This window comes from Egretta garzetta, unplaced genomic scaffold (genome assembly GCF_000687185.1).
Source record: "Egretta garzetta isolate BGI_Z169 unplaced genomic scaffold, ASM68718v1 scaffold179, whole genome shotgun sequence".
NCBI classification, from domain to species: domain Eukaryota; kingdom Metazoa; phylum Chordata; class Aves; order Pelecaniformes; family Ardeidae; genus Egretta; species Egretta garzetta.
In genome coordinates this window covers 2,101,199-2,113,593 of record NW_009270001.1, presented here as the reverse complement: position 1 = coordinate 2,113,593, position 12,395 = coordinate 2,101,199, and positions in this window count along the sequence as shown.

The following is a 12,395-nucleotide window of genomic DNA, read 5'->3' as shown; positions in this document are numbered from 1 at the left end:
GAAAGCGCTGGAGTCAGTGGCACTCGCTTTACAAGTTTAATGGCAGTTGAAATTTTTGACATTTCTCTTCCCTGAAAATATCCTAGCATTAACACTGCAATGAACAAGTATTTCCCATGGTCAGAATAAGGATCACCATTATCTAATGCTGAAAAACCCAATTAATAATTATTTCACTATTTTAACAATACATTTTTACAGCAAAAATAAAAATGTTGATCTGAGATATTTTAAAAAATGTAATATGGCATATAAAGTTAGATTTACTTCACAGAGACAATGAATCTGATCTTGGAATACGTTTTGCTGTGTCACTGAGTACTACTAATCAGAAGGGGAGTAAATATGAAAGTGAAGATATGCCTCTGAATAATCAGCTAATTAAGTACTTCAGAAATGTTACACTATGCTTATAATCAAGATGTAGAAGAGACCTATTGTAGAAAATTATTTAGGAAAAGTTACCTTTGCCTTTTTACCCCAGTTCTGCATTGATTTTGTGTTCGAAGGAATGAAGTGTGTTCCTCTTGAATTAACTATCAGTTTCAATTCACGTGAACTTTCAAGCAGTCCAGACATTCAGCTTTCAAACCACTCCTCATGATGTCCTCCTACAGCACTGATTCCATTACTGACCACATGCCACAGGCAACAAGTGTTGTCTTGGGTAGACTACCTGTTTACCTGGGTTACTCTTCTAGGCAAAGCCAATACGTTTTCAGACACATCAGTGATTTTTTAAACAGTCCATTCTAGTCCTCGCTTAGTTCAGTCCGTGACAAAAATTATAAATAAAAAAGAAATACTCTACAGTATTCAAAAGTCCCCACTCTTCCTGAAACACATTTTATTTAGTTCTTCTGGCACTGTGTAAGTGCTCACTGGAAATCTGGAAAATCAACCCTAAAGAAAGAACGCTCTATCAATACAGTACTAGGCACATCTTTCTGCCCCTCTTGTAGTAGTGTGGATTCAGCTTTTAAGCTCTGCACAGTGTCCAGTCTGACCTGCATGCGGTTACCGAGATGGCTATTAAAAAGACTGGCGACCCTTTCAAATTCCTTCCTCTGGATCTGCAATCTGCCATGAATTCCTGGGTCATGCTTATCTGTATTAAGGTGGCAAATAGAGACCTCTCCTGGGACAGGACCGTGTTATACGCTGCCTGGGCGTTAGCAGGGCCAGTTCTTGCCATGCGAATTTATAATTTAAGCAGGCAAAGAAGGAAAGGGTAGTTGTGGGGGCAGAGGATTTGTTAGCCCCTTCAACAGAGAGCAGGAATTGCAATTTAGAGGTGATGTTTGACAGCATGCAACTTGCTCAGCCTGCAAACATGTAGTAGGATGCAAACCCAAGGTGACAATGGTCCATTTTGTTGACAAACAAGTCTGGGAGTCCCAAAGGGACAGCCAGCCACCCGGACTGAGAAACTCATTCGTAGACAGGGTCTGGATCACCCGTAACCTCTACCAGCAGTTTGAGCTTTGCTGGCTCTGTGAACGTGAATGTCACAGCACTATTACAGGCAGTGCTGACATGGGCATGGAGATTGAGGGCCGCAGCCAAAAGGGTATTTAAGCATCTTCCTCCTCTTGAAATCGTGAGAGTTAAATGAAAATCCGTGTTTGGCTGTCGGCTGCAGCGAATTGTCCAGGGCTACGATTCAGATAAAGGCTTGCAGTGAGATCTTAAACTCAACTAAAGCTTGGGGCTAGCCTGGGACGACTAGTGACCTAAACAAGGCCCTTGGGGAAATTGCAGCTGCCCATGACCCATGAGCCCCATTGCACTGGCATGAATCTAAAAACACTCCCCAGGCTGAAGGTAGCGATCCGTGCTTTCCCTGCTCACACACCCAAACATGCCATGAGCACGGCTGACATACTCTTAAAAGAATCACTAGTTATCACTAATGAATGTCAGACCAGACTTGCATCCTCCACAACATACTGCCAAGAAGAAACCCCATAACTAACCCCACTGACATTTCCACCTGCTTCCAGTGCTTACCTCTCTCTAGCGCAGAACCACCACTACAGCCTCCTTTCCGTCGGCCAGAAAGTTTTGCACATTTATCAGCAGTCTTTGGTGGTGGCCTTGATCTTTTGCTAGAGAGCCTGCAACAGGTTGTTTATTTAAATAGCTGAGTAGAGCCACTCGGTTGTGTTTTTTCTTTAAAAACCTAAAATGGGGAAGGCAGAGTGGTAGTTTATCCACAGCCTATTATTAATCTCCAACGTAGGGAGCTGTGACAGCATCTGGCCTACGGGATCCAGTGCTCTAAAAGCAGGCAGTAAAGAAATGGCTTTGACAGGGAGAGACATCCCCAGGAGAGCTCTCCTCTGAGGAGAGGAAAGCACAGCATGGCATTTAGCCAGAATAGGGTTTTTTTGCAGAACATTCCCATCGTCATCGCCTTTATTTAAACTTCATTTTCAATCAGCTTTTTTATTTTCTTCCAGGTGTATCCAGCAGCTTCTCCGGAGCAAAGAAGTTTGTGCGTGGGTTATTTTTCATGCAGTGTGGGTAGGAAGGTATGTGGGAACTGTTATTCAGTCACTTTAAATCACATGAAGCTGAAGCTTGAAAGGAAAAATAATAATAAATGGTTCAGATTGTCAGGCTCAGTGCAATTCTCAATCAATTAAAGCTTATTTTAGCATCAGGGCAGTTTATTTTTAAAAAGTTCTCCTGGCACTTTGATGCTTTCATGTTACTGCGTCGCTAAAAAGGTCTTGCTGGGAACAAATTACTCTTGGTAGAGCATTTTCTGAACTGCATTTTTAGTTTCTGTCAAATGACAATAAATAAGATCCACATGAGCAAACAGCAGCAACAAAATTGCTGGTGGCAGTGAGGAAGTAAGGCTTTGGACCTGGGTAAAGGAGGAAGATTAAGCTGGGATTCAAGCACACTAAAAGCATGGTTGGTTGGCCTCAGAGTCTACAGATGTATTCTTCAATGCCTCTAACTTTCAATTGTGATTCTGTATGTTGGGACATTAAACAGCAAAAAGTCACCAGTGAAGGTGTTCTATATCAGATAGTTGCTTCTTTCACAATTAGTTTAAAATTAAATATTATAGCTGCAATTTGGGTCCTTATTTTGTGACATTATCATTTCACAGATGTGGATGACACAGGAATAGCCAAATCAGTATTCCTCTTTTGCAAGCCATGCACCACTTAAGAAAATGAACCAGGACGCCAGTTTCCCACTGAAAGCTTCACAGGTCCAAAAGTTGGCCAATTGATGAGGAAAGGTCTTCCCTGATGTGATAACAAAAATCATAGCTTGTACTACTTGTGAATCCTTGCAGTCTATGAGAGTAGCTGGCAAACAAGAACAATGCTGTGAGTTCACCTTTGTCGGAATCACAGACAAAATATTTGCTTAATAAAAGGGGCAATAATCACACTAATTCTCCACTTTTTTTACTGTGAAAGAGACAAAGTTATTATGGAGATTATATGCTACACTGTTGCATACTGTCATTATACACCGGTTAAACTTTTGCTCTAAGGTTTAACAGACAAGGAAATTAAAGGTGGAAAGGGTGTATGAAGACTGTCCCTTACCTCTTTTTAATTTACAGCTTTCTAGCCTCCCACTTTCTCTTGCTTTTCCTCCTTCAGGCCTGCAGCCATCCCTCACAACACACTGCTCTTCCATTCAGTCCTCCCAGATGGAAAAATGCACCATATCAAATACAAAGCAACAGGGAACTTGAGGCCTTTCAGCGCAGCAGGGAACTACGGCATGGTCATCGATTTCCCTCTGACAGCTCACGTCCACGTGCTATCCCCTCGCCTTGGATACCACTACAGCTTTGGCTTAGAAATCCAAGGAAGGTGTAGTTCAGATCTATACATATAGCAACGATCCTCTTCGAGCAAAGGAAGGACATGCCTTTTTCCTCAATATTTCTCCTTCCATTTGATGAAGCAGAGGAATTGGCTGGTACTGCAAAAATCAGTACTTTCGTGATAAACATTGCTGGAGCGTGTCCAGAGAAGGGCAGCGGAGCTGGGGAGGGGTCTGGAGCCCCAGGCTGCTGGAGAGCGGCTGGGGGAGCTTGAGGGGTTCAGCCTGGAGCAGAGGACACAAGGGTTGTTGGGCACTGGAAGGAGCTGCCCAGGGAAGGGGTTGAGTCCCCACCCCTGGGGGGATTTAAAAGATGGGCAGCCAAGGTGCCTGGGGACAGGGTTTAGTGGTGGGATGGCGGGGGTAGGGGAACAACTGGGCTTGATGATCTTAAAGATCTTTTCCAACCTAAACAATTCTGTGATTCTATGATTGTGCTCTGGCACATGATCTTAGTTGAGATGGTTACCACCTTCACAGGAATACATACCTTGCTCTGGGCCACACACCTGGTAAATCTATGCAAGCTCTGACAGGCCCTACACAGAGCAGAGATTGCCTTTGAATGTTAAATACATACTTGAATTCACCAGCTGCTGCCTGGAACCAGCACGTCACCCTTCCCTAAAATATGCAGGAAAGCCATTAACTTCGCATTTCATGTCTGCTGCCCTTCCTTGCTAGCCCCACTCTCCCACCACGGCACATCTGTGCTCCAGAACTCACATGTTCCTGTTAAAAGTATTATCTTCCCAGCAGCTAGTGAAAAGTTACAGAGCTGCAAAAAAGTTACAGTCCAACAATATCCATCCACGCTGACTGCAAACGTCAGCTCCAAGTGTTCCTACCCCACTGGTTTTAATAGGTTATTAATATTGAAAGTAAGTGATTCAATTAAAAAATCATCAACTATTCCCTAGTTTGCTATTTCTGCAGAACCATCCAGTCCTTTTTTAACATAAAATTCTAAACTTCTTCCCAGCAGGCCAAAAGCCCAGTTCATCCTGATCCTCATCCCAGGGTGGACAACAGCTCTAACTATCCTTTGCTAATTAGGAGGAGGTTTGGGCTCAGCTCCCCATTTCACCAGGCTTCCTTCATGACTTCAGGCAGAGCTACGCCGCAGGGCTGAGATCTCCAAGCTGGCTTGGGAAGGCAAAACGGCGCTTCTGCGAAAGCGTGGCTGCTTCCAGCACTTGAACTGTGATTTCTGCATGCTGTGGTGGAGTCATCTACTGCTTGGTCCCCTCACCTTACACTCCATATGCCATGCAGATGAGTACCTTTATCCTCCTCAGCATCTCTTCCCTCATTTCTGAACCAGCGACCACTGCATTTCTTGGCCTCGCAGATATATTTGCAGGAGTAACACTGACAGCTGTACAAAGCTTTCCACTTAATGCATAAGGCAAAAAATCTCTTCTGCCTTTTAATATACGACTTAGCCTCAGGACTTGAAGAGCAGGATCCACCTGACTGGGCCCAGGATTCAGTTCCCTAAGCGCTGCCATCCTGAACCACTTGACATGCCCCAGGATCATAATGGTTACGACAGACAAGTATCTCACACAGCTCACGGGATCCCTGCTACAGTGGCAGCTAGGAAATCTAGGTATTAATAGCACTAAACACAGAGGTACCTGACTCCCACCGCTCCTGTATGTGCCTATAGCCCACCGAAACCCTCCATGCAGTTAGCTGAGATTTAGTCAATGCACTCCATGGAACCTAGCAGATCTTTTCATCCTAAAGTAAATTTCTAAGCTATGTCAAATGAATCACACCCTAAAAAAGCCTTTGTCTTTCCTGACTGTAATAGGAGCTTGGGATGATCAGTTCAGTTGCAGGTATCTGCATGGTGGATGCCTAGATGTTGGTGAGAGGGCCAAGAGTGAAAACAGCATGAAAACAAGTTGAAGTTAATGCCAAGTAAATAACATAGGGAAATGAGCTATGAATGTTTCCCCCTTAATATTTAATCCACTGAAACTTCCTATATTAATTCCAGTGAAACCATCACAGAAACTCACATTTCCTTCAGCCACCTGCCGTTGAAGGTGGCAAAGCCAGAGAATTTCACCTAGATTTCCAGTATTACTCTGGTCCTCTTTTTCCTCTCTCATAGCTACTGTAGATTATCATCAGCAAATGAATAAAACATTCTTTCGTGCGAGTGAAACAACATGTGCCAGCTTTGCTGCTGGCGTTCTGTCCACATGACTAGCACTCCCCTTTGCTAACCCTTCTTCCCCCTTCTACTATTAACCCTCCTCTCACAGGCAAAAGGGAGACAAGGCAAATCTGGGGAGTCGTGAGATTTCTTCCTCCCAGAAGGAGGAATGTAAAAACATTCAAAAAATGGTCTGGAGTGAGGAGAGGCGGGGAGTTACATTTCCAGACAATATAAGAAAATCAGATACTTTAAAATACTGTTTATCCTAGAACTGAAAGATTTTAAAAGCAACAATGAAATAATTTGAAACTATTAAAAGGAAGTGCCCAGTTATACCACACATAGCTTTTGGAAGTCCCTGCCATGTGGCAAATTGCTTACTGAGATTCAAAAACTCCTTTGACGACCCATGCAAAGGTAAGAGCATTGAGAGCCTCACAGATTGCGTATTAACAACCCAGAATCGCTGTGGGAGCCACTGAGAACTTCCTCAGCTAGGCTATTCCATAATCATCTGTTAGGAAGGTGGGAGACAGGAACAGCTTGCATGACCTGAAGCATTTATTATTCAACATTCCCTTATTTTCATGCCCTTCGCTAAGATGCCTGACCTCCAAGTTTCCCCACAGGGATTGCAGGGACCGGTGACAGGAATAAAAAATTTAAAATACTCACATTTGCATAATTTGGCCCCTGGATGAAATCTGAGAGTGAAATTAGAGAAGCTGAGGATTGTTAAGAGAATCTGCCCTGGTTTTTAGGTTCTGTTTCACCTTTCGGTCATCTCACCTGGCTACAGACTAAATACCACCTGCTATGGCAATAACAAATACAGCTTACTGGGGCTACAGTTCCTGGCATGCTGCTTTACTTGCTATGGACATTTCAGGAAAAGGAATTTAAATGCCTGCAAAAGAAATCTTCACTTACTGCACCATTTGAAGCACCCTCAAACAAGCAGCTAACAATTGGGTAAATGCCAGATTTCACTGAGTTGTGCCAGGGACGTGTTTGGCCATGTATTTTTCATTTGTACATCCCCCATAAAGTTGAATCATCGGGAAAATTCTGCATTACTGCTTAATCAGAACCTAAGCCAATACATGCTTAAATCAATGGGAGGCAATCTTGATTTCCAAGGGAGGAAGCGCAATCTAAATAATTTTATTATCAATTCAGACTCACTTTTTTTTGTTCTCACAGCAAAATCTACAGTGCAAATGGCTTTAACCTACCTCCGTTACCATCAGTAATAGAGATCCTTAATCCAGCAACTGGCCGACGGGAAAATTCTGCATTACTGCTTAATCAGAACCTAAGCCAATACATGCTTAAATCAATGGGAGGCAATCTTGATTTCCAAGGGAGGAAGCGCAATCTAAATAATTTTATTATCAATTCAGACTCACTTTTTTTTTGTTCTCACAGCAAAATCTACAGTGCAAATGGCTTTAACCTACCTCTGTTACCATCAGTAATAGAGATCCTTAATCCAGCAACTGGCCGAGTACCCACAAGCTCTTTTAAAGCCCCAGGGAAAGCTTAGAGAAATCCTGGGAAGCATCCAATATCATATTGGACTGATACGTAGAATAGCTATTTCAAGCTTTTTTCCCCTATTTGTTACCATGCTGGATAAAAAAGGGTATTAACTAATTACTTTAATTGCACTTTTTGTAGTATTTCTCATGGGACCTGGACTGCAGCTGCCTCAGCTTGATCCCATCTGGCTGGGGGATGGGAAGCTATTATAAAATGTGTTTTTCCCACAGTGAACAGGACTTTTTGTTGCAGCTGTCTTTTTGGAGGTGGGGTAGCTATTGGAAAGAGGTGTATTGCACATAAATGTTCCCTGGTTTGAAACTATCTAATAGACTCCAGGAGTAAACCTTCAATCAACTCCACAGGATCGAAACCAGCCTAACAACCACCCCACTTTTTTTTTTTTTTTTGGGGGGGGGAGGGGGGAACACACAATGATTACTTTTAAAAGAACAAATACCTTTGTGGGGCTGATGTCTTTAAAAAGTATTTATGGCTTTCCAACAAGAATTTTATTAGTTTTTGCAGGCAAAATATTGCAACTTTTTGGAGCAGTCATGATCTTGCAGGCGATGAATTATCTGCAACCAAATTAAGATCACTTATGGAAAAAGATGCTGTTAGGAATGGAGTGAAGGAAAACACCCCCACACAAACCTGATTAATCAAGTACAACTGGCAGCAAGCATGGAAGAGAGTGTTCTTTAGCAGACATTTTTTAGTGTAGATGAGTTTTTGCTTAGCTCCAAGTGATGTCATGTTTTCCCTACTCCCATTCCTGTTTCAGATCTTGTCAAAGGCTCCGTTGATACCTCAAACCTCACATGTCCTGACTTATTTTGCTTGGGCTCCAGTCTTTTACAGGTGCTTGGTTACAGTAAGAGAGAAGGTAATTGGGATCTTCATTAGCCCCCGGCAGGCTATTGCTGATAAAAATCTGCATTTCCCCTTGAAAATCCTGTTTGTGTTAAAGATGAGCTACATCAGTATAACGGGCACTGAGCTGAGTATAAGGCATTCCCAGGAGCTGGCCAGACCCGGTTCTCCAGTGGATCCATGATAACATAACCTCCTGAACATGCTACTGGAAACCTCTGTGCCCAACTCTTTTGGGGTGGGCTAGAAGGTGAAGTTTCTCCCCCTCACAGTTATCATTCGATAGCCAGAAGTGGATATCACTCCTTCTCCATGTCTGATGTTAGGGAGTTAACATGTCCCGTCCCGCCATGTTATTTTAGTTCCTTTTCTGAACATATAACAGATGTGCCCAGAGCTCAGAAAAGGAGCTTTGGGAAACATTTCTGTTTTTTCACTAAACAAATTCTGACAAGTCGAACATCCAAAGTACAACAGCTCCCTTCCCCTCTCTGACCTCTGCCTCCCAGCTTGGGGAGGCTGTCAAAGGCCTTTTTACCTCCTCTCACATCTTCTGCATCCACAGCCTGGTCTGTGCACTGTGTTACCATTTGCATGCTACCCTGGGGCAACACAGCATCTCCTGACTCTGGAAGAGACTAAATTATATCATTTTGGGTACAGAAGGGGTTTTCTTTGACTTCCCTACATGTGAGTAGTTGCTTAATGAAAGTGCAGCATCTGGTCTAACAGGCCCTAATTAAAAAAATATAAATAAAATACCACTTTCTCAAACATTTCCAACTAGCTGCTCCAGACTATATTATTTTATGGAAATGTTCATGGTGCACCAGGACAGAATGATTTTTTAATGGCTGAAGATAACAGGAAGCTGAAGTATTACAGGTACTACAACCTGGGATAAGCTGGTATTGCCAACGGAAAAAGCAAACCTGTCCTGCTCTCAGCTACCTGTCTTTGCTGTTGCACTGCTCCTTCCCTTGTACCGCATCGGTGTTTGCACGGACATGTTGTGACAATCAGAGAGGTAATCTAGTTTAGAATAAACCCAGCAGAGAAAGAATTTAAAAGGTTACTTTTCACATGGATCAGCTTCCCAGTCCAGATTCACTGCAGAAGCACACAACACTCCCAAAAACCAGGAGAGGGGATGCTACACAGGTAGCGTGAGCAGGGAAGCTGGAGATGAAGGGGTGAGAAGAACAGACTCTGTTGGCAGCTGTGCTGGCTTTTGTCAGCTGAAAGTGTTTGCAAAATGATGGTCTGAATAAGTGACTTGTGGCGTTCTCAAGCCCTGTTGAAATCTTTGGACAACATCATATCACATCTCTCTCTATTTTTGCACAGCACGGGCTGATTTTCCAACAAACCCAGCCTGTTCAAGTAGGCAGAAGGATAAAGACGTGTCACACAAGTGGCCAGGACAAAAAGCCTACAGGCCATGTAAAGATGGGGGATTTTAACTGCAGGAGAGCTACTGCCTCACTGTGTAACCTTGGGAAGGGCGCTTGGCCTCAATTTGCCTCAGCTGGAAAGCTGGTGGGGAGGGACGTGCGGGTGCACAGGCCTGACAGTGTGATGCTGTGGCTGAGCTAGGCTTTGCTGGATGCTGCGTAGCTGCTCGTGGGCAATTATGAACAAAATCACAACAGCGATGCTAGAAAGCTCCAGGCATCTTCACCAGATTCTGCTGGCCATTAATCCAGCAGAAGGCTGCTAATGGCATCTGATCGCTTTCTTTGTGCTACTGCCATTCAAGGTCACTCTGAAGGACAGAGACTCTTCTATATTTTACAGTGTGAGATTCAGGCAAAATAATAACCATGGGTTTCAGAGAACGAGTTCTCAAAATGACAATAAACTAACGAGATGTGAATTTTATTAAGTCTACAGCCATGAACTGAAAAGGAATAAACTCTTGAAGAGCAAGGATCTCTGATGATAAATGAAATACCACCTAGTGAGAGCGGATGAAGAACTCATCTGCGACACCTCCATTACTAAAAAACTTTAGAACAACCCTCTGGTTATGAACCCCACCCACTGGAAAGCTCTACTGTGGGTGCAGCTCTCGCATGTCCACCTGCCATCACAGCACATGGAGAAGGGCACACTGTCCACCAGGGAATTCACAACATACCTGTCTGCAGCAGAGATTTTCAATATGGGTCAGAGAGGGATGTACCAGCACAGAGTAAGGGCAGCCAGCAGCATGCTTCACATCATCCATGCATGGAGAGGACCAGACCTGCTGGCTCCAGCTGGACAAACTTGCGACACCAGGAGTTGGTATCACACTCAAAAGTCTTTTGGTCCAGCCTTTGAAGGTGACTTTAAGTCAGTGTGGTTACGCAGTGGTCAACCCTGGCTATGGCAGGTCATTATGGTTTGTTCCTTCCCAGCAAAGATAACAGACACATCATTCATTGCCTGACTTGAAAAGACCTCACACAGCAGTGCAGAGCCATTGACTTTAACTATTGCTCAAGTGTTGCCCTAATGTCAGAGGGTAACAGCTTTTTCTCAGTCAGGAGGGTCAGCTATCACATGCAAAAATTGCAAAAACAGAGCCAAGCTTGTGGGAGGAAAGATAGGCAGGATTCTGCCTATCTTGATGCTTCGGCAGCTCCTTTCAGCCTCAAGGAAAGAGTTAATCAGACTCAGAATGGATGGTGAGCTAACCACAGGGTTGGTTCGCAAAGAGATGTACCTTCCCTGTAGCTAAAGACAGCAATGGTGAAACTGTGTCACTCAGCATGCGTATCACTGCCTGCCTTCCTATTTGTCCTCAGGAGGGGTGAAGCTAGAAGCCCAGCATGATCCCTCCTGCCCTGTGTAAAAGGAAAGCCCCGAGGGAGTAGGCGTAAGAAGCTAGGAAGGTACCTGGAAGTCAGAGGCACCAGCTAAATGGCATGAACTAGCCAGACTGAAAAGTCCCACATCCTATGGAACAGCCCTGATCCAGGGCTCGGTTAGGAACAACGTCTCAGCTCTGCCCAGATCTCTTAAAAGCACATTTTAAAACACCTAAAAACTGGGGGGGTTTATGACAGACTAGTGAATGTCCAGAGGGAAAACTAACCAGCTTATACAGTGAGTCTCACTATTTAAAGTCAAACAGAATTTTTCATATGGCTTGCAGTCAAAGGAGGATCCAAATGGTGCACTGCATCCTACCTTCACAAGTACATAGGACAGCAGTGTAGTCGAGAGCAAAATTTGCTTGGAAAAAAGGAGTGAACTGGCCATTTGAATCCCTGCTGTAAGCATTCCTGATTAACCACAGCTGATGGTTTCAGAATAGTAGGTCTGAGGATTAAAGTATTATGTAGGCTAAAAACACCACGTCACATCTCCAAAATTACTCTGCTTTGTATCATTTAATGCTCTGCATGCTCTTAGCATCAGTTCTTAGGTCCTCATTCACTAATGGGAACTTCCACCTCAAATCTAATTAATGGTTAGGGTTACTCACTCTCAGAGGCTTTTATAAGAGATTCTGCCTCCAACTCTGCTTTATCATATTTTCTCATTTGTACTCTTCAAATCCCACCTTAATGGAGTCCCTGGGAACCAATGAATGTCCCACATGTAGATTAAAAACTACGTAATTCTTAAAATAGTAATGCAATGCAGTGTCCATTCACTCAAATATCTTAATTCTAAATAATATAGCAGACTATCAGACTACCTTCTGACACAAAAAAAAATTGCATAAAAATGTACCCAGCTCCTAAAGTTCATGATCCAAATGTCATCCAAAGAGACCTGGAAAAGCTGTAGAGGTGGGCCTGTGTGACCTCATGAGGTTCAACAGGGCCAACTGCAAGGTCCTGCACCTGGGTCAGGGCAACCCTCAGTACCAATACAGGCTGGGGGAAGAAAGGATGGAGAGCAGCCCTGCCAAGAGGGACTTGGGGGCACTGATGGATGAAACGCT